At 37.1% G+C, this 27,341-nt stretch overlaps 1 protein-coding gene and 1 non-coding gene across 2 annotated transcripts in view; both read left to right on the forward strand.

Moving 5' to 3' along the window:
- Positions 1-27,341, forward strand: part of PTPN4 (protein tyrosine phosphatase non-receptor type 4) — a 210,422-nt gene that overhangs the window by 38,806 nt on the left and 144,275 nt on the right. The window lies entirely within an intron of this gene.
- On the forward strand, positions 26,383-26,546 carry LOC126009746 (U1 spliceosomal RNA). The gene has a single exon (XR_007495960.1). It is a non-coding gene; the product is annotated as a U1 spliceosomal RNA (small nuclear RNA).

The following is a 27,341-nucleotide window of genomic DNA, read 5'->3' on the forward strand; positions in this document are numbered from 1 at the left end:
GATATGGTAATGGGATGTTTTGTTACTTAGTTCAAAAAATTTAATGCAGAAAATTATTTTAGTGTGAGTCTGTAGCTATCCAAGTACAATTTCTGACTCAAATGGTATATTTTAGAAAGTTGAGAGAATATAGTTCAGCGGGTAGGATGTGTGGCAACCCTTGCAGTCCCCTGAGCCCAATAGGAGTAGTCCCTGTTTCTGTAAAGAAACAGAAATAAACCCTGAACACCACAAACAAAAACAAAAAAGAAAGTTGACCCATTTAGAACTATTACAGTATACATTTGAGGATGGCTTTTATAAATGTGATTTTTAAATAAGGCAAAATTTTAAAGATCTAATTTTTATATATATAATTTTTATTTACTTAATGAGGTCATAATTTTCAGAGCATTAGTATTCATAGACTTATAATACGGCCGCATCACACCCAACACCTATGTCCCTCTACTCTAGCACTATCTCTGATTCCTTTTGGTACCTCACCTCACACTCCCTTTCTATTGGCAGGCTAAGGTTTTGGGGGGGTGTGTTTTTGTTTTTGTGTTTTGTTTTGGGGGGCATTACTGACTGTGCTCTGGGCTTACTCCTGGATCTTTGCTCCGGGATCATTCCTGAAATGGCTCAGAGGACCATTTTGGATATCAGATTGAGCTTGGGTCAGTCATTTGGAAAGCAAGCTCCCAGCTTACTGTAGTTTTCTCTTTTGCCCCTGGCAGTCTCAGTCTCAGTTCTGTTATGTATATCTCAGGGTTTGTTTTCATTGGCAATTGTCTATGATTTGCATTGTTTCTTTATACTTTACATGTAATTGAGATGATACAGCATTCATTTATTTTTTTCTGACTAATTTTGCTTATTATGACATGCTCTACTTCTGTCCAAGTTATAAAGAATGCAAGATTTGTAGTCAGTTCATTGTGCATGTGTGTGTATCTTTTTGAATTGATGTAATTGTATACCACTTGGAATAGAGACTAAGGAATGGATCTTTGGATCATATGAAAGCACTACTCTTTTTTTGTGATATCTTCATAGTTTTCCATAGTGGCTGAACCAGTCAACATTCTACAGATTATAAATGAAGATACAACACTGGTTGTATCGTGTGTGTGTGTGTGTGTGTGTGTGTGTTTAAATGTTTCTAGTAGTTTTAATATATTCCACTGTTGTGTGAAATGTATCTCACGTTGTTTTGATTTTGATTCCTTGATAAAAAATGACTGAACAATTTTCCAAATGCTTCCTGTTTGTTTATATGTCTTTGGGAAAATGACTTTTTATGTTCTGCACCTATTTTTCAGTGGGCTATATTGTCTTTTTTTTTTTTTTGCTGTTGAATTTTGTATGTGCTTTATATGTCTTGGATTAGTCTTTTATCTAGTATGTAATTTGCAAATATTTTTCCTATTTAATAGGATTTTTCTTATATTTAGTCCAGATTTCTTTCTTTCTTTCTTTCTTTTTCTTTCTTCTTTCTTTTCTTTTTTTCTTCTTTCTTTCTTTTCTTTCTTTCTTTCTTTCTTTCTTTTCTTTCTTTTTCTTCTTTTATTTCTTCTTTTTTCTTTTCTATCTTTCTTTCTTTCTTTCTTTCTTTCTTTCTTTCTTTCTTCTTTCTTTCTTTCTTTCATTCTCTTTCTTTCTTTCTTTTTTCTTTCTTTTATTTCTTCTATTTTCTTTTCTATCTTTCTTTTTTCTTTGCTTCCTTCTCTCTTTCTTTCTTTCTTTCTTTCTTTCTTTCTTCTTTCTTTCTTTCTTTCTTCTTTCTTCTTTCTTCCTTTCTTCTTCCTTCCTTCCTTCCTTCCTTCCTTCCTTCCTTCCTTCCTTCCTTCCTTCCTTCCTTCCTTTTCTTCCTTCCTTTCCTTCCTCCTTCCTTTCTTTTTTTTGTTTTTTTGGTTTTTGGGTCACACCCGGCGGTACTCAGGGGTTACTCCTGGCTGTCTGCTCAGAAATAGGTCCTGGCAGGCACGGGGGACCATACGGGCCACCGGGATTCGAACCAACCACCTTTGGTCCTGGATCGGCTTCTTGCAAGGCAAAGGCTACTGTGCTGTCTCTCCGGGCCCTCCAGACTTCTCTTGCCATGGGAAATGTTTTTAGTTTGTAGCTGTCTCATAAAAATTGTTTTTATTTTTTCTTTATTCCTCTTTTTTTATGCTTTTCTATGCTTTTATGTGTCTTTATTTGAGCACCCTAATTTATTCCTCAGCTGTAGTGTTCTGCTACTACAAACCTCTATGTTGTAGTTTTTAATTCCTCTGTGATGCTTTTAGCAATTTTTTTTTAAATTAAAGTTTGGGGGGCCTGGAGAGAGATAGCACAGTGGTGGGTTGTTTGCCTTGCACGCAGCTGAATCAGGATGGATGGTGGTTCGAATCCGGGCATCGCATATGGTCCCTTGTGCCTGCCAGGGAGGATTTCTGAGTACAGAGCCAGGAGTAATCCCTGAGTGCTGCCCGGTGTGACCCATATGAAAAAGAAAAAAAAAGCTTGCTGTACTTTCCCTTTCTTTGTTGAAAACTCTCCTATTAAAAAAAAAAAAAAAGAAAAAAGAAAACTCTCCTATTTTCTTCAATTTAGTGAACATCCTTTAATGAAAAGCCCACTTTGAATTCTTTAACAAGGAATTTATAGAGCTACTGTATGATTGGCATTTTTTCTGACCTTTTATTGACAAAAAAAAAATCAGTGTTTTTGATTTAATATGAGGGATGGGTGGAGGGTCAGGTTTTCTGCAGGCATGAGTGGCGTGGCTATATTGTTTTTATTGGCTATTTTGAGACTGACTCTATGTTGCCCTGGACATTGCTGGTCATATCTTATTACTGTGCATAAGGGTAAGCTAACTGGATCAACTTTAGCTGTGAGAATGGATAGATCTGCCCTGTTACCTTTCATTGCACAGTTGTCAGTGCTTGTGCTGGTGGTGTTAATGTCCTGCAAGTTTGAGTAGCAAGTGGACTCTAGCACTGAAGAATTGTCTACTCCTCAGCTTGGAGTGGAAGAACCTGCCTGGTGGAAGTTTCTGTTTAGTAGAGGTGAAGGAGTGTGTGTGTGTGTGTGTGTGTGTGTGTGTGTGTGTGTGTGTGTGTGTGTGTGTTTCTGTTTAGTAGAGGTGAAGGAGTGTGTGTGTGTGTGTGTGTGTGTGTGTGTGTGTGTAGCATTATAGTGCTGTCAGCTTAACCCCATGCTTATCCCCAGGTGTGTGTGTGTGTGTATAGTGTGTGTGTGTGTGTGTGTGTGTGTGTGTGTGTGTGTGTGTGTACAGCATTATAGTGCTGTCAGCTTAACCCCATGCTTATCCCCAGGCAAAACTCAAACATTTACAGACTGCACACCTTTTTCCTTCTTTGGGAATGTGCTCCTTACTTGGAACATTTGACTGTCACTCTACATTCTACAGTGGAAAACTGTTGGAAATAATACTGCTTCAAACTGGAATTCTTCATTTTCTCATCTCCAGATAAAACTTCTATTTATTTTCTACAAGACGTTTCTGGAGTATTGCTGTACTTTGAAACATTTATTTTAAGATGCTAATTTGAAATCTTGACATTTGTACTTGTATTTTATTAAGTATATAGGGTGAGAGGAAGAGAGACACCACATGATTTCTTTTCTTTCCTTTTCTCTTTTTTTTTTTTTTTTGTTGTTGTTTTTTGGGCCACATCTGGTGACGCTCAGGGGTTATTTCTGGCTATGCACACAGAAATTGCTCCTGGCTCGAGGGATCAAACCGAAGTCTGTCCTAGGCTAGCGCAGGCAAAGCAGACTCCGTACTGCTTGCGCCACTGCTCCGGCCCTGACATGATTTCATTTTTATGTAGAATTTAAGCTTGCTTAATGTAAATAAATAGAATAAGGTGGAGTAAATGGGCAGATGCTGGGCAAAGACAAATTTTCAGTTATGGTTGAATATGTTCTGGAAATTGAATGGATAGCTAGCATGATTACTAGAGACAATAATAGTGTTTTATATAACTGTAACTTGGTAAGAGAATGGATCTGAAAAGGACACCATGGTATTGGCTAATGATTATGTCCTACATAATCTTATTGGTGGTGAAATTTTATAATATATGTACTATAAGATCATTATGCTTTATATCTTAAATGGTGTTTATTTGGCGATTTTATTGGTAAAACTAGTATTTTTATTTTAATTAATTTTTAAAATAATTTTCTTTTTTTAAAATAATATCTTTATTTAAGTACCATGATTACAAACATGCTTGTAATTGGGTTTTAGTTATAAAAAGTACACCCCCTTCTCCAGTGCAACCTTCCTGAAACCAATGCCCCCTTCTCCCACCTCTCCCACCCCCTGCCTGTCTTCAAGACAGGCATTCTATTTCTCTAACTTACCATTGTCATGATAGTCGTTGGTGTAGTTATTTCTCTAACAACACTCACCACTCTTTGTGGTAAGCTTCAGGTTGTGTGAAAATCCTTCCAGTCCTCATCTTTATTGTCTCTGGGTATTATTACCATACTGTCTTTTATTTTTCTTAAAACCCACAGGTGAGTCAGACCATTTTGTGTCTGTCTTTCTCCCTCTGACTTATTTCACTCAGCATAGTAGTTTCCATGTCCATCCATGTATAGAAAAGTTTTATGACTTTATTTTTCCCAACGGCTACATAGTATTTCATTTTCTAGATGTACCACAATTTCTTTAGCCAGTCATCTGTTGTCAGGCCTCTGGGTTGTTACCAGATTCTCGCTATTGTGAATAGCACTGCAATGAATATAGGCATGCACATTCACTGCTGGTAGAATTGTTAGCTGGTTGAAACCCTGTGGAAAATGTATGGGGAGCCCTAAGTAGACTTAGAATATGCTGCGATATCACTTAGCAATTCACTTCTTAGAATTTCTCCATTTAGGGTTTACATCCTCCCTGCCCCTGGACTTAAAAATTTTTATAAGGATATATGCACATCATTATTAATTGCTGCATTTAATATAGTAGCTAAGGTAAGGAATCAGTTTTGATGTCTAACCACAGTTGAATGGATTATGAAGATGTGGTATAGGTACATGATAGAATATTTTGCAGCTTCAAGGAACGATAAAATCATGCAATTTTCTGCAGCCTTGTTTGAACTGGAAGATACAGTGAGTGAAGTAAGCTTGAAGAATAAAGACAAATATATGATGATCTCACTAATCTCTGGTATATAGGATAATTGGATGATGAAATGTAGAAAGGGGGTGTCTAGATTCTTCCTTGACCCCAGAGCTTGAAGAAAAGGGCAAGAAGGTAAGAAATTAAGGTGAGAAGGAAAAATATGAGAAAGGAAGGTAATCGAGGAACAGAGACCAGGCTTTTGGTTAGACGGTTATCTTGAGAGAGTGTTATAGCTACAAACGAAAGATAGTTTAACATATGCTGGGGTGGTGGGAAAAAAAAGAAATAAAACATATGCAAGTCAATCAACATAATATACTATATCAATAAAAGAAAAAGAAAAATAATAAAATAAAAATCATCTAATAATATTAGTAGAGACAGGGAAATTATTTGTATCATGTCACTTTTTTTTTTTTTTTGGCTTTTGGGTCACACCCGTTGGCGCTCAGGGGTTACTCCTGGCTCTGTGCTTAATCGCTCCTGGCAGGCTCTAGGGACCACAGAGGATGCCGGGATTTGAATGACCTGTCCTGGATCAGCTGTATGCAAGGCAAACACACTACCACTGTGCTGTCTCACTGACCCCCTAATCTTACTTCTATTAAATGTTTCCATTGCAAGTATCTAGGAAACTGATAAGCTATTTGGGAAGATTTACTAGTGTTGTGATTATATACAAGTTGCTCTACCTTTTATTTTTTAGATTTTTATTTTATTTGCTAACATTATTTTAATTGGTAATAATTCATGTATAAGGCTCTGGACTATATCCCCAGTACCAAAATAACCAGCAAAATAAAAAAAATCAGTAAGTCATTTTCTGATATTTTTTCAAAAGAGGGAATGTTGTACTTTGCATGTTGTGCTTATAATGAAATGAGAACTACTTAAGTGCCTCACTCATTATGTGAAAAGAAAGTTTGATGTCTAAAACAACAATGAGATGGCTTTCAACAAGGACAACTACCACATTTATCAGAATAGCCTATATCAGAAACACCAGAAACAAATGTTGGTAAGAACATGGAGAAAATACTGATTTTTTTTTTGAGTTTGAAAAATGTAATACAGAAATAATGAACTTTTACATCATGAAAGCCATGGGGAAAAAGTAAATACATCAATGCTTTTCAGTTATATATGGGCAAAGATTTAAATTCAGATTGCGTTATGTCTCTACTGAATTTCTGAGGTGTTAGTGTGAGTGGATTTATTTATTTATTTATTTTAATAATAATTTAAACACCTTGATTACAAACATGATTGTAGTTGGATTTCAGTCATGGAAAGAACACCACCCATCACCAGTGCAACATTCCCATCACCAATGTCCCATATCTCCCTCCTCTCCACCCTACCCCCGCCTGTACTCTAGACAGGCTTTCTATTTCCCTCATACATTCTCATTGTTAGGATAGTTCTCAATGTAGTTATTTCTCTAACTAAACTCATCACTCTTTGTGGTGAGCTTCATGATGATTTTTTTTTCTAATACTATGATATTGAGAATATAAATTGTTGCAGTTTCTGTGGAAAGCAGTATGCAGTGATTAGGGATCTCCAGGGCTGTACCTTGGGGGACCATGTTGTGTTGCAGATCAAATGAGGGATCTTGCACATGCAAAGCATATACCTTAACCTTTATATTATGTCTCTGGTCTGAGAAACATCTTCATTTAAAATTGTTTTTGTGTGTTTTATCAGTGTGATGTGTGTGCATGAGTTTATGTGTGTTTTAGAGATAAGTGTTGGCATGTGTTTATTCATGTGTAATAAGTGTATGTATGTATATGTCCTACCTGATTGATATTCACTGGACTAAACTTTCATAAAATGTTTCATAAAATGTTTAAAGGTTGCTTTCTTCTCTGCTTCAGTTACATATATGCTAGACTTTATTTTACAGTATCTTGCATCTAATATTTTTTATTGTATTTATCATTTCTATAGTTGAATACCTATTAATTTATCTTTGAATGTGTGTGTTTTGTTTTGCAAAGCTTGTTCTACTGCTAAAACCATCCAGTGAATTTTTTATATTTCACATAATTTATAATCTTGCAGTTTCTAATTTTTCCAGATACATACTTTAAAGTTTCTTACATTTTAATTAATTATTTTCTACTGGGGTTTTGTTTACTTGCTTTTTTTTATATTCTAGCTTTGAGGCCAACCTGATTAGACCATGATTAATATGATGAAACTAGATAACATGAGGTGTACTGTTTCTCTTCCTTTATGTGTGTGTTTCTTCTGAAATTGAATAGTAAGATCTATGTGATCTGTTCTTTAGAAAGGATACATGACATCACTGTTTCCTTAATGACCTTTCAAACAAGTGTTTGGTACTCATTGAAAGATTGTTAGTAACCACAAATAGAAAGAAATATAGCTGTTCTCACATTAATAAGCAACATAGTTCATACTTGGATGCTTTATTCCTGTTTTCTTTTTATGCATAATTCTTTCTTTTGGGAATCTAAAAATTCCCTGGTGCATGGACCCACACTACATCTTCAGGATTAAATACCTCTCCTAGTAGATAGTGTCAGAATTGACTTAAGTTTTTTTTTATATTTAAAAATACTTTACTTAATACTTTGGTTTATAAGATTGTTCAGGATACAGTTATAACATTGTTCATGATTGAATTCAGTCATACAATGCACAACACCCTTCACCAATCTATAATTCCCACCACCAACATACCTCTTTCTCCTCTTTATATATATCTTTATTTAAATACCTTGATTACAAATATGATTGTAGTTGGGTTTCAGTCATGTAAAGAACACCCACCTTCACCAGTGCAACATTCCCATCACCAGTGTGACTTAAGTTTTTTTTAAGGCAACCCAGCTAATATTGTACCTGGTGTCAGAAGTTTTGTAAATGTTTGAACTTAGGTTTCCAAGGCCTTGATCTAGTACAACTTGGCACAAGGGTGTGGTAGTAGTGATGGTGGTCGTAATGGTGTGAGAGTAATTAACTCGCTTTAGGAGTACTGATATAATTAAAGGTTTATTGGATTTTCTTACAGAAAAGCCAGTTTCTTTTTCAGTTTGTTTGTCTTTTGTATTTTCTTAGTTTTCGTTATATTTCTTTGTTTTATTTTATTTGGGGATGTACAACCAGTGGTGCTCAAGGATCAGCACTCCTATGGGACCATATGGGGTGCTGGGAATTGAATCCAAGTTAGTTGCATGCAAGGCAAATACCCTACCAACAGTACTGTTGCTCTCACCTATTTCATTTAAGTTTTCTCTTGCTTTTATATTTCCTTTCTTCTATTTTTTGTTGCTAGTTGTTTTTCCAGTTGCTTTAGCTTAAAGTTACATTATTTACTTGACATTTTTTTGACTTCTTTATGAAGACCTCTATGACTGTTGACCTTCCTACTTTGATAACTTGTGTTTTCATTTTAAGTTGTCTACATTTGGTTTTTAATTTGTTTTAGTGTCCTTGTTAAACAGTGGTTGTGGAGAAACATCTTGTTTGGTTTCCACATGGTTTTAAGTGTTTCCTTTTTGTGATTTAGTTTTAATTTTTATAGTATTAGGTGATAAAATTACTTGTGATTTTTTGTTTTAGTGAGTTTATTAATATTTATTTTATTTTCCAGCATATGGCCTATTCTTGAGAAAATTCTTTGTACACTTGAAAAAAATGTAAATTCAGCTGTCTGAGGGTAAAAATTTAAGTGCCTATTAAGTCCATCTGTTCTAGCTCATCATTTATTATTGTTATTTCCTTATTTCTTCTCTTTAGTTGATTGCTCATAGTTGTAAGTAGGGTATTAATTCTTTGCTAATTCAGTATTATTCTATTCTTTCTGTTACTGTTTAATGTATTTGATGTGTCACTTAGTACTTGATGTCTAATATTAAACTGTACCATTTTATAATGTTCATCTTTATCTTCAATTACCTTTTTTGTAGCTAGGAATATATATTACTATCTTTTTCTAGATGTTATCTGACAAAAATACCTGCCTTTACAGATACCTGTACCTGTTTTTTATTTATTTTGCGGTTTGCCTTTTAAGTGGTGTCTAGAAGCACTGAGACCCTAATGATAATTCTCAGTCAGCTGGGTAGGCAATTCAATGTTTGGGTGTTCCAGGGCTATATTAGGCAATATTCAGGGAATATATGGTATTAGGAATTGAACCTAGGTCTGTCTGGCCCATGCCTAGCATGAGTTCTAACTGCTGTACTATCTTTTTTCTGTCATTCTATACATTATAATTGATAAATTTAAGCCATTAAATTACTATTGAAGTACAAATTTTTAATTACATTTTTAATTGTTCTTTTAGGCTATTTCTTGCTTTGTCATAATTGTTGAGCTTTTCATTTTTTATTCTACCTATATTTACCTCTATTATTAGTTGTTTTGTTTCTTTGCTTTTAGTAATGCTGGGAACAAAACCTTAAGGCCTCACACATGAAAGATAAGTACTCTGCTGCTGAGCTTTATCCTTAGTTTTTTTGTACTTGTACATCATCCTTGTGTGCTATGTTTGAGCACCTTCTCCAGTTTTTTTTTTCTCTATCTTTGCTTTGTCTAGTAGGGTTTTGTGACTGCATTAAATAGCAATTCACTGGAATAGTTGTGTGACTTTATAGGCAGGTTTATGAAGATCGTTTAGTTTTTGCTGCTGTTTTTTGGTGTACTGGATGTAGTAGAGCTTTTAGCTTCAATTAAAGGTCATCCATTAGAGACCTTGTAGAGGTCAAATCAAGAGAGCATGATGTCTAAGGAGTTCCAGTTAAATGTCTTTACAGACAAAATGTTAGTGAATATGTATCTGAGGTAACAGCAGTTCCGTTCCTGTTAACTGTATCCACATGAAATTCCCTTGAGTGACACTTACCTAGATAAGGCCAATGAAACTCTAGATTGTATAGGGAAATATATATTGTTGTTATTTTTGTTTTGGGGCCATTTCTGGCTTCTCAGGACTTACTCCTACTCCTCATTTAGAAATGGCAGGCTGGACCAAATGGTCTTCCAGAGAAAGAGTTGGAAATGATAGAGATTGCCTCTTCCCTGTTGACACTTCCTATAATTAGTGGTTATTGATAGAACTATTATATTTATTATTTTACTGTTTGTTCATTTCATGTGCTAAGTGAGACTGAATCAAACTCATGTTAAAGCACAACTGTATTATACTAACGTTCTTCTGACTCAAGATTTTGTATTTAATAATTTTTAAGTAGAATGTGGAACTAATGTATAGTATTATATAAGAGTAACTTATAAGGATTTTGATTCCATTCTTAGGTGTACCTCTATCGTAGTGATTCTTAAGTAGAGCTTATTTTGAACTCTCCTTTCCCGTGGAGAGGGGTTTGCATTGTCAAGCATTTCTTACGGTCATAGCATTATGGGAGCTACTGGCATTTGGTGGGTACAAATAGGCATCCTACTAAACATTCTACAATATACAGGGCTATCTTCCCCAACAGAAAAAATACTGGAGTGGGTGGGAGTGAAACGTTGGGCTACACCTAGTGGCACTTAGAATTATTTCTGGTTCTCTGTGGAGAACCATATGCCATGTCAGAGATCAAACTGGGGTCAGCTGCATGGCAAGGAAAGCATGTTTAACCCCTTTTGGACCCTGAGAAAACTTTTAAAGTGGAATGACAAAAACATCAGTAGTGCCAATGTTAATAGTAGCTTTTCTGAAGTATAAAATAAAGATAGTTGCATGAGCCGAGAGATTTTTTTTCTCCCTAAACATAAACTTTTTTTTTTATTATCAACATTTGCTTAAGGTTTAAACCAATTTTGCTCATTTAAACCAATTTGCTCATTGGTTTGAGTTGAGTATTGCATATTGATAATACACTTGATTCATGGAAATGGCTAAATTAAAACAAAGTAGTATTTTATTAGAGTTATATTTGTCCACATTCTTTTTGTTTGTTTGTTTTTGTTTTTTGGGCCACACCTGATGACACTCAGGCTATTCGCTCAGAAATTGCTCCTGGCTTGGGGATCGAACCTTTGTTCATATCAGGTCAGGTGCCTGTAAGGCAAACACCTGCTGCGCCACCACTACTACGAGTCTTGAGGTATTTCACGCTTTCGGTGTCTGCCCTGGTCCATGAGGTCTAAGGGGGAACAGGATGTGACATTTGGAAGTTTCCCACTCATCCGGGAGAGGATATAATAAACATCGTGTCACCAGGGGCCCCATGAATCTTAGCAGGGACACTGCCTCCCCTCACAAGCCCATAACTAAAGCTGAGCTTGAGGACACCATGTGAGACTGTTTCATTCCCCTTAATTTGGTATGTCCAGGTTTACTTTTTCTCAGCATGTTCCTACTTTAGCAGGGCAAAGACCCAATGGACTTGGCCTACTGAGACCCACAGCAGACCTGAGAGGCTCAAGATCCACAGTGCACGCACTTGTGCAAGAGGGAAATCAAGCCCTGGGACTCGAGGAAGCAAGCCTCTGTCCACATTTTTTGTTTTGTTTGGTTTTGGTTTTGGTTTTACGGCCACACCCGTTTGATGCTCAGGGGTTCCTCCTGGCTAAGCGCTTAGAAATTGCCCCTGGCTTGGAGGTACCATATGGGATGCCGGGGAGATCGAACCGCTGTCCTTCCTTGGCTAGTGCTTGCAAGGCAGACACCTTACCTCTAACGCCACCTTGCCGGGCCCCTTTTGTTTGTTTGTTTTTTGGGGGGGCCACACCCAGTGATTCACAGGGTGAGTCCTGGCTATGCTCTCAGAAATTGCTCCTGGCTTCGAGGACCATATGTGGGACACTGGAGATCGAACCCAGGTCTGTTCCAAGTCAGGCGCGTGCAAGGCAAATGCCTACCGCTATACTGTGCCTCTGGCCCCACAAACCAGTATTTTATTAGAATTATATATGTCCACATTCTTTTTTTTTTTTTTTTTTTTTTTAAGTTTTTTTTGGGTCACACCCAGCTCGTGCTCAGGGGTTACTCCTGGCTATCTGCTCAGAAACAGCTCCTGGCAGGCACGGGGGACCATATGGGACACCGGGATTCGAACCAACCACCTTAGGTCCTGGATCGGCTGTTTGCAAGGCAAACGCCGCTGAGCTATCTCTCCGGGCCCGACATTCTTGACAACTTTTATCAGCAGTTTTCTTTACTGAAATTTTATTTATTCTGATGTTTAATATAGTTTCTCTTTTGTGGCATACTTTATACTAATGACTTTTTCAACATTTAAACAGTAACACTAGTTTACACACATTCTTTCAGTTTGTTTTTTTTTTTAAATCAAGTTTTATTTGGAGGTATTGAGGAAGGAGAGGAAGAGGTTAAGAAAGGGAGTAATGAGGACCACACTCAAGAGAGAACATGCTCTTCTCCAAAAGTGGAGAGAGCCATGGTATACAATCCACCATGAAAGCACTGGAGTTCTCAAGAGAGATGTGAGCCACATGTGCTTGTGTACCATGTATCTAGGCAACTCATGTACCCTTTCACAGCTTTTTATGCCAGTGTGACTTCATATTACTGCTAAAAACATTATTATACAGTTTTTTTTTAAAAAGCCAGTCATGTGAACAAAAAACAATTGCAAATTTCTAAATGTTTTACTAGCAAATTGACATATTTAAACACACTCATATAAATGTAATACAAAATTAGTTTTATTCTAAGAATGTGAATATAATCTACCACATTAATAGAACAAAGAAAAGTAGGATAATTTTTTCAATTATTGAACAACCAAACAAAAACTTACTGAACTAGAAATGGAAAGGAATTTCTGTAAATTGATGAAGTAAATTTACAAGTGTACTAGGTATTTCTTAAAAAAGAAATATATAATCCTGGTTCTAATAGGAACTCAGAGCACAGAGGGACTTATCTAATAGAATTTCCTACTAAATAGATCCAAAAATAGGAATAGGAAAACTGCCGCTACATAAGAAGGATAGATAGTAAGAGTTATACCTATTCAGGAAATATGTCTAAAGAAATATTCTAAGGAGGTAGACATGTCCACTTAAGTCTTTTGAAATAGTCTGGGGTGGAAGCAAATAAAATCTGGAGCACAGCTTCAGCATGCAACATGGTCTTGTGGAGTCTGAAAAATGGCTCCCAGCAGTCACACATATTAGGAAATGTCCTTGAGCTGGGAGTTTCTCAGAAACCGAATCTGGTAGCAAGCAATAATCCATAGTGAAGGGAGGTGTGTGTGGGGGGGAAGAGGTGCCAAGAGCAAATCAGCAGCAGCAGTTGTGGCAGCTTCTTTTTTTGGCTGAGGCAAGGTGGACTGGAAATCTGTTCTAGCTTTGGGATTGGTTCGCAGCTGGCTGGGGTTGGGCTAATGTTCCAGTTCTTGAGGAGTTAAGATCTGAGGGTAAAGGGTTAAATGTGAGGGAGAGGAATAACAGATCTCTAGTGAGAGAGTGAAGGGCTAGAAAAGGTATTGTAAGATGGTAAGTGGAGGGGAGGGAGGGAAAGGAGGATAGACAATATATAAGATAGATATTATGTATATTACACATTACCAATGGTCCTCCCCCGCGGGCCACATATTGTATTTATTCCCATTTTGTTTCTTCACTTCTAAATAATATATATGCAGTGTGCATAGAAATTTGTTCATAATTTTTGTTTTTACTATAATCTGGCCCTCTTAACAGTCTGAAGGACAGTGAACTGGCCCCCTGTTTAAAAAGTTTGAGGACCCCTGCATGATTAGACAGACATTATGTGGCCAACACATGTGCACAAATAGACTGAGGATTGATCCATGGGTTACAATTGAAAAGCTGACCTAGGTGAAATGGGTCAGACACAAAGGTTTTATTCCATTTTCTAGGCCAGCCATCATTGGTGAGGTAAACTTTAAGGCAGTAAGGTAATGAGCACTGTAAGAGGAATCTACACCAAGAAGAATCATCTAGAGGGTCTTGACCATCCAGGCTCCTTTCCTAAAAGCAAACTAAAATCATGAACATTGTGGTATAATGGTAAACTACTGAAATTGAAAACAAATTACAAAGCATATTCAATGAATGAGCTCTGTAGCAGGAGTTTATGGCATGCAGTTGCATATTCCATTGCTATCTGTGGACATAAACATTAGATTATTTTAGTCGGCATAATCAAGTAGAAAATGAATAGATTAGAATTTTTGCAATGCCGTACTGTGTCAGACTCAGAAGACAGTGCTCATTAAGATAAGTATAGCATTGCAGTATGGAATAGGGCAACCAACCTATATCTCTAAGTACCACTGAGGACAGAAAGATCAAGAAGTTATAGACATAGTAAAATTAAGACATTAAAATTTCTCATAGAGAGCACTTTAGTAGGAGTCCATTATCTTCCAAATGCATTCTGCACCAGTTTCTGTGGATAAAAGCATTAGAACATTATTATAGACATCTATAAGGAGTCATCGATTAGATAACTGCTCAATCTAAACAGCTGTATCTGTTGCTGAAGGTATAGAAGAGAATACAAGTTTTTGTGTTTTTCCTCTTCCACTCAATTGCATCTCTTCTCTTATACTCGTGGGCTAATGGTGTTCAGGACAACTACCAATTAGACCATTGTGTTGCTTTGTGCAGTTATTCTAAATACTACATATAAGTACTATTCTATTTTTAGCCTTTTTCTGGCTTCATTTAGTATCATATCTTCAAGTTCCATCCATGTTGTTACAAATTACATGGGCATCATTACTTACAGTTGTGTAGTATTCCATTGTTTATATGTACCATATCTTCATGATCCACTCATCTGTTGTTAGACATCTAGGTTGATTCTAAGTCTTAGCTATTGTACTCAGTGTTGCAGTGAATAGTGATGTGCATTATTTTGAATGAATGTTTTTCTGTTCTGTGGATAGATACCCAAAAGAGGGATTGCTGGGTCATATGGCAGTTCAATTTTTAGTTTACTGAGAACACTCCATACTGTTTTCCATAGGAGTTGGATCAGGCAGCATCCCACCAGCAATGGAGGAGAAATCCTTTTTCACCACATCCTCGCCAACAGAGATTGTTCCGGTATTTTTGATTTGTGCCATCCTCATTGGTGTAAGATGATATCTCATTTTTCTTGATTTGGATTTTCCTAAGGATAAGTGATAATGAACATTTTTTTCATGTATCTTTTGTCTATCTGTTGGTCCTCTCGGAGAAGTGCCTGCTCATTTCCTCTTCCCATTTTTTTGATGGGTTTTTGAGTTTTGTGGAGTTACCCTTTGTGAGTACTTTGTATATACTAGAAATTAACCCTTTATGTGATGTGTTGAGTGCAAAATTCTCTCTCAGTTAGTTGTCTTCTAATTTTAGTTCATGTTTCTTTTGCAATACAGAAGCTTTTTAGTTTGATGTAGTCCCATGTATTTATGTTAGATGCTATAGCTCTGCCATTGGCATCCAATCATTGAAGACTTATATGAGGTCTTGGAGTGTTCGGCCTATGTTTTTCTCAATGAGCTTTATGGATTTTGGTCTAATATCAAGATCTTTAATCCACTTTAAATTAACTTTGTATGGTGTAAGATATGGATCAACCTTTAATTTCTTACACATAGTTATCCCAATTATTCCAACACCATTTGTTGAAGAGACTCTGTTCCATTTCATATTCTTGGCTCTTTTGTCAAAGATTAGTTGACCTTATGCTTGAGGGTTTATCACTGGGTATTCTATTCTGACCCATTGGTCTGACAATCTGTCTTTGTTCCAATACCATGCTGTTTTGATCACTATAGCTTTGTAGTAGAGCTTCAAAATAGGTATTGATATGCCTCTCAGTTTCTTGTTTTTCAATATTGATTTGGCTATCCTAGGTCTTTTTTTTCCACACTCTTTATAATTGATTGTTCTAAGTCCTTGAAGAAGTTTGTCTGAACTTAAATAGGGATTACATTGAATCTATATAATAGATTAGTAAAATGGTCATTTTGTGAAATTGACTCTTTCAATACATGAGCATGGAATGTTCTTTCATTTCATTAGTTCTTCAATTTTTTTCTGAAGTGGTTTTGAAGTTTTTTTTTAATATCTTTATTTATACAATTTGATTACAAACATGATTGTAGTTGGGTATCAGTCATATCAAGAATACCACCCTTCAAATGAGTGCAACATTCCCATCACAAATGCTCAAATCTCCCACCACCCTCTCCCCCCTGTATTTGAGACAGGCTTTCAACTTCCCTCATTCATTCACATTGTTATGTGAGTTGTCAGTGTAGTTATTTCTCTAGTTGCACTCATAACTCTGTGTTGTTTCATATCTTGAGCTGGACCTTCCAGCCCTTATCTCTATTGTCTCTGAGAATTATTACAAAAAATGTCTTTTATTTTTCTTAAAACTCACAAATGAGTGATACTATTCTGTGTCTCTCTCCTTCTGACTTATTTCACTCAGCATAATAGATTCCATGGACATCATGGATAGGAAAATTTCATGACTTCATCTCTCCTGATAGCTGCATAATACTCCATTGTGTATATGTCCCACAGTTTCTTTAGCCATTCATCTGGTGAAGCGCATCTTGGTTGTTTCCAGACTCTGGCTATTGTTAATAGTGCTGTAATGAATATAGGTGTGAGGAAGGGGCTTTTGAATTGTATTTTCGTGTTCCTAGGATACAGATACTCATCGCTTAACGACCAAGTTTCGTTTCAAAGACTTGGTCATTAAGCGAATTGGTTAAGTGAGGAACTGCATGTACTGTATACAGTAGTACAGTATATACATAGTATTTGACAATGCAGTATTCTGAATAAGTAAAATAATGAGAAAGATCAAACTGAAAACTTCCACTTGTTTTAATTTGCATAGGTTGTGTAATTTACACACAGTACTGCAATGCATTACAGAACATAAAGTTAGTAAAGTAGGCACATTAAAGCACCAAAACCACAGTACTGTACTGTAGAGTGTACAAGATGGAAAAAGGGGGGCCCGGAGAGATAGCACAGCGGCGTTTGCCTTGCAAGCAGCCAATCCAGGACCAAAGGTGGTTGGTTCGAATCCCGGTGTCCCATATGGTCCCCTGTGCCTGCCAGGAGCTATTTCTGAGCAAACAGCCAGGAGTAACCCCTGAGCACCGCCGGGTGTGGCCCAAAAACAACAACAACAAAAAAAAAAAGATGGAAAAGGATATTTAAAATAAAATAAAATAAAATAATAGTGAAGGGATAGTCATAAGTGCGAGTGGTCACTAAAAAGATAGGTCATTAAGCGAGGAGTATATGTATATCCCTAGGAGTGGTATAGCTGGATCAGATGGGAGCTCAGTTTCCAGTTTTTTGAGGAATCTCCATATGGTCTCCCATAAAGGCTGGACTAGATGGCATTCCCACCAGCAGTGAATAAGAGTTCCTTTCTCTCCACATCCCCTCCAGTACTGATTGTTCTTGTTCTTTGTGATATGTACCAGTCTCTGTGGTGTGAGATGATACCTCATTGTTGTTTTGATTTGCATCTCCCTGATGATTAGTGATGTGGAACATTTTTTCATGTGTCTTTTGGCCATTTGTATTTCTTCTTTGACAGAGTGTCTGTTCATTTCTTCTCCCCATTTTTTTTGATGGGATTAGATGTTTTTTTTCTTGTAAAGTTCAGTGCCTTGTATGTTTTTGATATTAGCCTCTTATCTGATGGGTATTGGGTGAATAATTTCTCCCATTCATTGCTGGCTCTTGTATCCTAGGCACTATTTCCTTGAAGGTGCAGAAGCTTCTCAGCTTACTATATTTCCATCTGTTTATCTCTGCTTCCACTTGTTTGAATTGTGCAGTTTCCTTCTTGAAGATGCCTTTAGTCTCAATGTCATGGAATGTTTTACCTACGTGTTGTTCTGTATAGCTATGGTTTCAGGCTTGATATCAAGGTCTTTAATTCATTTGGATTTTACCTTCGTATATGGCATTAGCTGTGGGTCTGAGTTTGCTTTTTTGCAAGTGTCTAACCAGTTGTGCCAACACCACTTGTTGAAGAGTGTTTCCTTGTTCCACTTAGGATTTCTTGCCCCTTTATCAAAAATTAAATGATTGTATGTCTGGCGAACATTCTCTGAGTACTCAAGTCTATTCCACTGATCTGTATTTATTCCAATACCATGCTATTTTGATTACTATTGCTTTGTAATACGTTTTCAAATTGGGGAAAGTAATGCCTGCCATATTCCTTTTCCCCAGGATTGCTTTAGCTATTCGTGAGTGTTTTCTTGATAAAGGTCTCTCACCACTCTTGTTAGGTGGATTCTTAGATATTTGATAGTTTTGGACCCTATTTTAAATGGAATGCACTGTTTGATCTCTTTCTCCTCTGAGTCAGGAATGCAACCGTCTCTTCTTTTGTGTATTGACTTTTTTAGCTGGCCAGTTTACTGTATTGGTTTATTGTTTCTAGAAGCTTTTCTGTGGACTCTTTGGGGTCTTCAATGTATATCATCATGTCATCTGCAAATAGAGATAATTTGACTTCCCCTTTTGGGATTTGAACTTTTTTGATTTCCTTCTCTCCTCGGATTGCTATTGATAGGACTTCTAATACTATGTTTTGTTTTTGTTTTTATTTGGGCTACACCCAGTGACGCTCAGGTATTACTCCTGGCTATGCGCTCAGAAATCGCTGCCGGCTAGGGGGACCATATGGGATGCTGGAGATCAAACCAGGTCCGTTCTGGATCTGCCATGTGCAAGGCAAATGCCCTACCATTGTGCTATTGCTCTAACCCCTAATACTATGTTAAATAAGAGTGGAGATAGTGGACATCCTTGCCTCATGCCAGACCTTAGTGGAAGGGCTTTTAATTTTTCACCATTAAGAATAATGTTGGCTGTGGGATTTTTGTAGATAGCTGTTACTATCTTGAAGAAGGTTCCATTCACACCTATTTTGCTAAGGGTTTTCATCATTAATTGGTGTTGAATTTTGTCAAAAGCTTTTTCTGCATCAATTGATATCATTTTTTATCCTCCCTTTTATTGATGTGATGTATGATTTTGATCGATTTGTGTATGTTGAACCATCCTTGCAATCCCTGGAATGAAACCCATTTGGTCATGATGTATAATATGTTTGATGTGTTGTTGGACTCGATTTTCTAATATTTTATTAATATTTTTTATTTTGGGCCACACCCAGTGACTCTCAGGGGTTACTCCTGGTTATGCACTCAGAAATTGGCTTGAGGGACCATATGGAACCCCGGGGGGATTGAACCATGGTTCGTCCTAGGTTTGGATGCGTGCAAGGCAAACACCTTACTGCTGCACCACCGTTCCAGCCCGTTGTTAATGATTTTTGCATCCATGTTTATTAGTGAGATTGGTCTTTAGTTTTTTTTCTTGGTGGTATCATTGTCAACTTTAGGGATGAATGTGATATTAGCTTACTGGAAAGTATTAGGGAGGGTTCTTGTCTTTTCAATGTTTTGGAAGCATCTAAGGATTAATAGTAGTAACTCTTCTCTAAATGCTTGATAAAATTCACCTGTAAATAAACCCATCTGTTCCTGCACTTTTTTTTTAGTGAGCTTCCTAATTCACCAAATTCAATTCCTTTCAATTCAATTTCCTTACTTGTAATTGACCTGTTTAATTTTTTCATTTCTTCCTCGTTATGTATCAGGAGATATTTTTTTCAGAAATCTGTCCATTTCTTCTAGGTTCTCTAGCTTAACTGAATACAGTTGTTCGTAATAAGCTTTCATGATGTTTTGGATTTCTTGGGGTTTTGTTGTACAGATTCTCCTCACTTAATGACCTATCTTTTTAGCGACCACTAGCACTTACGACTATCTCTTCACTGTTATTTTATTTTATTTTAAATACCCTTTTTCCATCTTGTACACTCTACAGTACAGTACTGTGGTTTTTGGTGCTTTAATGTACCTACTTTATTAATTTTGTTCTGTAATACATTGCAGTACCGTGTAAATTATACAACCTATGCAAATTAAAACAAGTGGAAGTTTTCAGTTTGATCTTTTTTGTTATTTTACTTATTCAGAATACTGTATTGTCAAGTACTATGCATATACTATACTACTGTATACAGTACATGCAGTTTCTCACTTAACGACCAATTTGTTTAACAACCAAGTCTTTGAAACAGAACTTGGTCGTTAAGCAAGGAGTATCTGTAATCTCTTCCCTTCATTTTTGATCCTATTTATTTGAGTGTTTTCCTCCCCCACCCCTTGTGAGTTTTGCCAGTGGTTTGTCTATCTTCTTTATTCTTTCAAAAAACCAGCTCCTGGTCTCATTAATTCTTTGTATTGTTTTTTTTTGTTTGTTTGTTTGTTTCTAGAGTGTTAATTTTTGTTCTAATTTTTAGTATTTCTTTTCTTCTGCTTGTGTTTGGGTTCCTCAGCTGTTGGTTTTCCAGATGTTTAAGGTGTCCCTTTAAAGGTCGTTGATTTTGTCATTTTCTTCTTTTCTAATGTAGGCCTGTATTGCTATGAGATTCCCCATAGTTACTTTTGTTGTATTCCATAGATTTTGCCAATTTGTTTCTTCATTATCATTGGTTTCAAGGAATCTCTTTTTTTTTCTCTGATCCAGCTGTTGTTGAACAGCGTGTTGTTTAGTGTCCAGATGTTAGATTTTCTCCACATCTTCTTTTCATAGTAAATCTTGATCTCTGTTACACTGTGGTCTGATAGATTGATTGGTATAATTCTTTTTGTTTGTTTGTTTGTTTTGGGTCACACCTGGCAGCTATTGGGCTATTCCTGGCTCTGTGCTCAGAAATCGCCCCCTGCAGGCTCAGGGTACCATATGGGATGCCAGGCTTCGAACCAACATGCTTCTGCATGCAAGGCAAATGCCTTACCTCCATGCTATCTTCTGGCTCTGGTATAATTCTTATATTTGTGACTTTATGTAGGTTAGACTTGTGTCCTAGAATGTTTTCTGTCTGGGAGAAAGTTCCATGTGTGCTTGAGAAGAATGTGTATTCTGCTTTTTGAGGATGAAATGCCCTGTAAACAGCCTAGTGGATCTGTCTAGTGGTGATAATGGGGTGTTGAATTCTATTACTCTGGCGTTTCAGTTCATATATTTCTCTAAGTTTGTAAGCAAAAGGCTTACATATTTTGTTGGCTCTACATTTGGTGTATAGATGGTGATCAGAGTTAGTGCTTCTTGGTCTATTGTTCCCCTGATCAATAAGTAGTGACCATCTTTGTCTCTATGTACTTTCTTGAGGTTGAATGCCATTTCTTCTAATCTGAGAATGGCTGTCCCCACTTTTTTTTTTCCAGTGGCTTGTATTATTGTTTTCTATCCTTTTATTCTGACTCTGTCTATACTGAACTTCTACATGTATTTCCTGCAGGCAGCACATGTCTGTATTTTGTTTCCTGATTCAACCTGCTACTCTGTGCCTTTTGATGGGAGAGTTTAGTCCATTGACATTTAAGGAAATTATTGAGAGAAAGAGCTGTTGTGCCATTATCTTGTGTAGGGTTGTTGTTGTTACAATTGGGAATTTGTTTTGTGTAATTGCTCTTTAAGTAGCACAAATATTGGGAGTTTTGTTTTGTTTTGTCTAAAAATGTTTTTAATCCTCCCTCCCATGTAAATGAGCATTTTGCTGGGTAGTGGATTCTGGGTTGAAAGTTTCTTTCATTCAGTAGTTTGAATATGTAATTCCTTTCTTTTCTTGCCTGGGGGTTGTTTCAAATGGAAGATCTGGTTTGATTCTTATGTTTTCCTTTATAATTGAGGAGTTTTTTTTTTTCCTTTACTGTTTTAAAGAATTCATCTCTCTCTTTGTTTTTTACCATTTGGATTACTAGTTGTCTTGGTGTTGTTCTGTTAGGGTCTATTTTACTTGACACTCTGTCTCTTGGATTTGTAGAGAAACCTCTTTTCCAAGGGTGGAGAAGTTCTCTGCTATTGTCTCCCTCATTACTTGTTCTTCCCCTTTCCTATTTTCTTCCCCTTCTAGTATTCCTATAATACAGAGATTATTTCTCTTGCCTTTGTTCTTTAAGCATCTTATATTTTCTTTCAGTGTTTTGTCTCTCCTTTCTTTTTTGACTTTATCACAGCTGGCTTGCAATTTGTCTTCAGATTCATCTATGTGGTTCTCCACTTGTGTGATTCTACTCTTCTGGCTTGCTAACATGTTTTTTAGTTCCTTCAGTTTCATTTGTATAGATTCTCTCATCTTTGAAAGAGTTCTTCTTTTGAGTGAGTTGGTTGAATTGTTTATCTATAGATTTCTTAATTTTGCAGATTAATGACTCTTTGATATCCATTGCTAAACCATTAAGTGTTGATTTTGGTCCTCATCTATAAGGTTCATATGTTTGGGTGGACTTGGAGATTTGCCAGGATTTCTCTTCATAGCCCTCGGCATAGGTGTTTTCCTTAGATTTCCATTGATCTTTGCATTTAGTGGTTTGGAATGCTGTTGTATCAGGTGTTTAATAAAATGATCGATTGAATTGTTTGTATGGAATGGGGCTCGAGTATTTCTGTGTGTGTGTAATATTCTGATATAGATTAAGATGACTTTGTGAGGACACACTGGTGTTCGCACTGTTTGGAAAAAAGAGAACTGATGGGATGGAGGGGGTTTTCATTAATTGCACTGAACCCAGAGGAGGCTGAGGGAAGGTTGCAAGGGAGGCCCCATTTGCTCTTGGTGGAGGGGATTAGGACATGAGATTCCCTGTTCCTGCCCAGACACAGATTTTACAATCCCCATGGGGCAAACGATCAGCAATGGCCTGGGACCCAGAAGGAGACTGAGAAAAGACCCAAGAAGACAGCCCCTTTTGCATTTGGTGAAAGGGCTTAAGAGGTGAGGATCCCTATTGCCTACCAGCACAAACCTCGCTGGCTGGCCCCCAAGGGTAGGCAATCAGCTATGGCACTGGACCCCAGAAGGAGGCTGAGGGAAGGCTGCAAAGAGGCCCCATTCGTGTTTGGTGGAGGGTATTAGGACTCTCCACCAAAATTTTCAGAATCTATCTTTTTGGGGAGAAGCATATCTTAATTTTTTGTATTTTCACATAGTGTGTTTTGAATTTAGGGATTATGATTTCACCAATTATTTTACTCTTATCGAGGTTGCTTTAGTACATACAACTTTAGGTTTTGGAAGAGTGACTATTTCTTTTTTTAAAATCTTTATATTTAAATGCCATGGTAGAAAAAGTTGTTCAGAATAGTGTTCTTTTAGGTATTCATTCAAGGTTCTAATACCAGTCCCATCACCAATGTAACTAGTTTAGCAACCACCTCCCAAGATTGCCTTTAGCACACACAAATTTTAAAAATAGTAAATGGAGTTATCAGAAAATAGATCAATAAAAGTAAATTTGTCATAATTGTTATATCTTTTAATCATGTCATTGTCTGAAGATTTAATGAACTAGTTCAATCATTTTGTTACTATTTCTGCTCATTGAACCTAGTGGTCTTCTATGCAGCTTTCTCATCAGCTGCTGTGCTCTTACTGAGCTGTTAGTGCTGTGAAATTTGGAAGTGTAGCATAGCTGCATATGAGACCATATGCTCCAGGAGCTGTAGAGCTATATCATTTATAAATCTGATGAGGTTGGGAGTGGTATCTCTCTGGAAGAGAGGGAAATCTGCTTACTCCCATTCTAAGAAGGTAGTAGGTTTTTGTTTGTTTGTTTTTGGGTCCTACCTGGCACCACTCAGGGGTGTTACTCCTGGCTTTGAGCTCAGAAATCACTCCTGGTAGTTACAGGGGACCATATGGGATGCCAGAATTCAAACCACCGCTCATCCTGGATTGGCTGCATGCAAGGCTTAGACCCTACCACTGTGCTATCTTTCCAGAAGGTAGCAGTTTTAAGCCTGATGATTGATGTACTTGAGATGATTTGGTTGCTTGTTCTGTTTTTATCTCAATGATTTTTTTCTCTGAAATATATTTTATCTGATATTAATATGGGGATACCATTATTTTGTGATTCATGTTTACTGATATATTTCTTCCATAATAAAGTTTCCAATGTTTCTATATTTTACATATTTTAGAATGATTGTTATATTTTATACAGCAAGTTAATCATTCTGTTAAAGACAGTAGTTAGGCTATCTGGTCTCCCTTGGGAAGGGAAGTTGGGTATTTTAAAAATTTACTTATTTTATTTTTGGACTATAGCCAGCAGTGCTTAAGAACTATCTCCTGGGGCCGGGCGGTGGCGCTAGAGGTAAGGTGCCTGCCTTTCCTGCGCTAGCCTTGGATAGACCGCGGTTCGATCCCCCGGTGTCCCATATGGTCCCCCAAGCCAGGAGCAACTTCTGAGTGCATAGCCAGGAGTAACCCCTGAGCGTCACCGGGTGTGGCCCAAAACCCCCCCCCCCCAAAAAAAAAAAAAAAAAAAAGAACTATCTCCTGTCTTTGTGCTCAGGAATCATTCTTGACAGGGCTCAGGAGACATTATGGGGAGCTTTGGAATGAACCTAATTTGGCTGTGTGCAAAGCAAGTACCCATTTCACTATATTGTCCTTTTGGAAGTTCATATTTTTTAAAATAGACAATACTATAAAGTGATTGTGTATTGTCATCTTTAGTAATTTCCCTTTTAGATGGGAAGATGAAATATAAATAACCTTTCAATATTGACAATAGCAAAATAATACTTCCAAGCAGAGAATTGTATAATAACTATAGAAATAAACTTTTTTTGGAAAATACATTTAATTTTTTGTGTGAACGATATATTTTTTATTAATATTAGTTTAAGCACCATGGTTACAAACATGTTTGTAGTTGGGTTCAGTCATAAAAAAGTACACCCCCCTGCGTTAGTACAACCTTCCCACCACCAATGCCCCCTTTTCTTTCTTCTACCCTTGCTTGTCTTTGACATTCTATTTCTCTCATTACTATTATGATGATAAGTTGTTGAGTAGTTATTTCTCTAACTGTACTCACCAATATTTGTAGTAAGCTTTATATCATGGACTGGTCCTTTTAAACCTCATCTCTATTGCCTCTGGGTATTATTACAATAATGTCTTTCTTTATTTTTTTAATTTATTTTTTGGTTTTTGGGTCACACGTGGCTGTGCTGAGGGTTTACTCCTGGCTCTGAGCTCAGAAATCACTCCTAACAAGCTTGCGGGAACTCTGTGGATTGCTGGAATCGAACCAGGGTCTGTCCTGGGTTGACTGTGTGCAAGGCAAACACCTACCACTGTGTTATTGCTCTGGCCTCTTTATTTTCTTAAATCCCACATATGAGTTATTCTGTCCCTTTCTCTCTCTCTGTCTCTCTGTCTCTGTCTCTCTCTCGCTCTGACTCATTTCACTCAGCATAATAGTATATGAAAATTTCATAGCTTCATTTTTCCTGACAGCTGCATATTATTTCATTGTGCAGCTGTTCCACAGTTCCTTTAGCCACTCATCTGTTATTGGGCATCTGGGTTGTTTCCAGACTCTGGTGATTGTTAAAAGAGCTGCAATGAACAAAGGTGTGCAAAGGGCATTCTTGTTTTGTATTCCTAGGGAATGTCCCTAGGAGTGGTATAGCTGTATCATATGGAAGCTCAATTCCCAGTTTTTCCATAAAGGCTGAACTAGACGGCATTCTCATGAGCAGTGAATGAGAGTTCCTTTCTCTCCACATCCCTGCCAGCTCTGATTGTTCTTGTTTTCTATGATGTGTGCCAGTCTCTGGTGTGAGTTGGTACCTCATTGTTGTTTTGATTTCTGTCTCCCTGATGAATAGATGTGCAGCATTTTTTCATGTGCCTTTGAGGAAGTGTCTGTTCATTTCTTCTCCCCATTTTTTGACGTGGTTAGATGTTTTTTTCTTAAGTTCTGTCAGAACCTTGTATATCTTAGATGTTAGGCACTTATCTGATAGGTATTGGGTGAATAGTTTATCCCATTCTGTGGGTGGCCTTTGTATTCTACTCACTATTTTCTTTCAGGTTCAGAAGCATCTCCGTTTAATGTGGTCCCATTTGTGTATCTCTGCTTCCACTTATTTGGATGGTAGTGTTTCCTCCTTGAAGATGTCTTTAGTCGCAGTGTCATGGAGTGTTTTATCTACATGTTCTTCTATATACCTTATGGTTCCAGTTCTGATATCAAGATCTCTTTAATACATTTGGATTTGACCTTTGTGCATGGTGTTAGATGGATTCTGAGTTCATTTTTTAGCATGTGGCTGACCAGTTGTCCCAACACCACTTGTTGAAGAGGCTTTCCTTGTTCCATTTTGTGTTTCTTGCCCCTTTATCAAAGATTAATTGATTGATACTTACCTGGCAGGGGAGATACCATGATCACGAAGGTAGTTTTCCCAGGGTGAGGCTTATCCATTGCACTCCGGATGTGCTGACCCCTGCGATTTCCCCAAATGTGGGAAACTCTACTGCATAATTTGTGGTAGTGGGGGACTGCGTTCAAGCTCTCCCCTGAAAAAAGAGAAAAAAAAAAGGGAAAAAAAAGATTAATTGATTATATGTCTGGGGAACATTCTATGAATACTCATCTATACCTCTGATCTGAGGCTTTGTCTTTATTTCAATACCATGCTGAGAAACTCTTGAGCCAGATAATCTGGGGTAGAATAATTCCTGTCATTTAGTACTGGTGAGATTTTTAGAAACTTGTATTTTACCTTTGTGCTTCAGTTTCTTGTTTCTCTTTGTGATTCTGGAGATCAAATCTAGGTGTCATGCATGCAAGGCATGCACTTTATAAGTGACCCATATCCCCACCCCTCAGTTTCTTCAACTTTGAACAGTCTTAATAGTGCTTACTTTATAGAATTACTAAGAAAGTTAAATTATTCAATACGTTTATACTTTCAACAGTGTCTGGCCTACTATTCAGATAGGTTAGTGTTATTTTTATTATTAATTTTCAACAATTATTAATTTATTGTTATTAATTTTAATAATTATTAATTTTGTTAGCATAGCTCTTTCTTTCCATTTCAGTTTTTGAAACATACCTGGTAGTAATTAAGGCTTACTTCTTGTACTGTACTCAGACCTTTCATAGCATGGCCCTGGGGATTCTTATGTGCTGCCAGGAGTGAACCTGGATCAGCTGCATGAAAGGCAAATGCCCTACCCACTTTCTATTCCTCTAAACTCATATCTTAGCTCTTTTTTTTTTTTTTTTTTTTGGTTTTTGGGCCACACCCGGCGGTGCTCAGGGGTTACTCCTGGCTGTCTGCTCAGAAATAGCTCCTGGCAGGCACGGGG

This window comes from Suncus etruscus, chromosome 5, assembly GCF_024139225.1.
Source record: "Suncus etruscus isolate mSunEtr1 chromosome 5, mSunEtr1.pri.cur, whole genome shotgun sequence".
In the NCBI taxonomy this organism is placed as follows: domain Eukaryota; kingdom Metazoa; phylum Chordata; class Mammalia; order Eulipotyphla; family Soricidae; genus Suncus; species Suncus etruscus.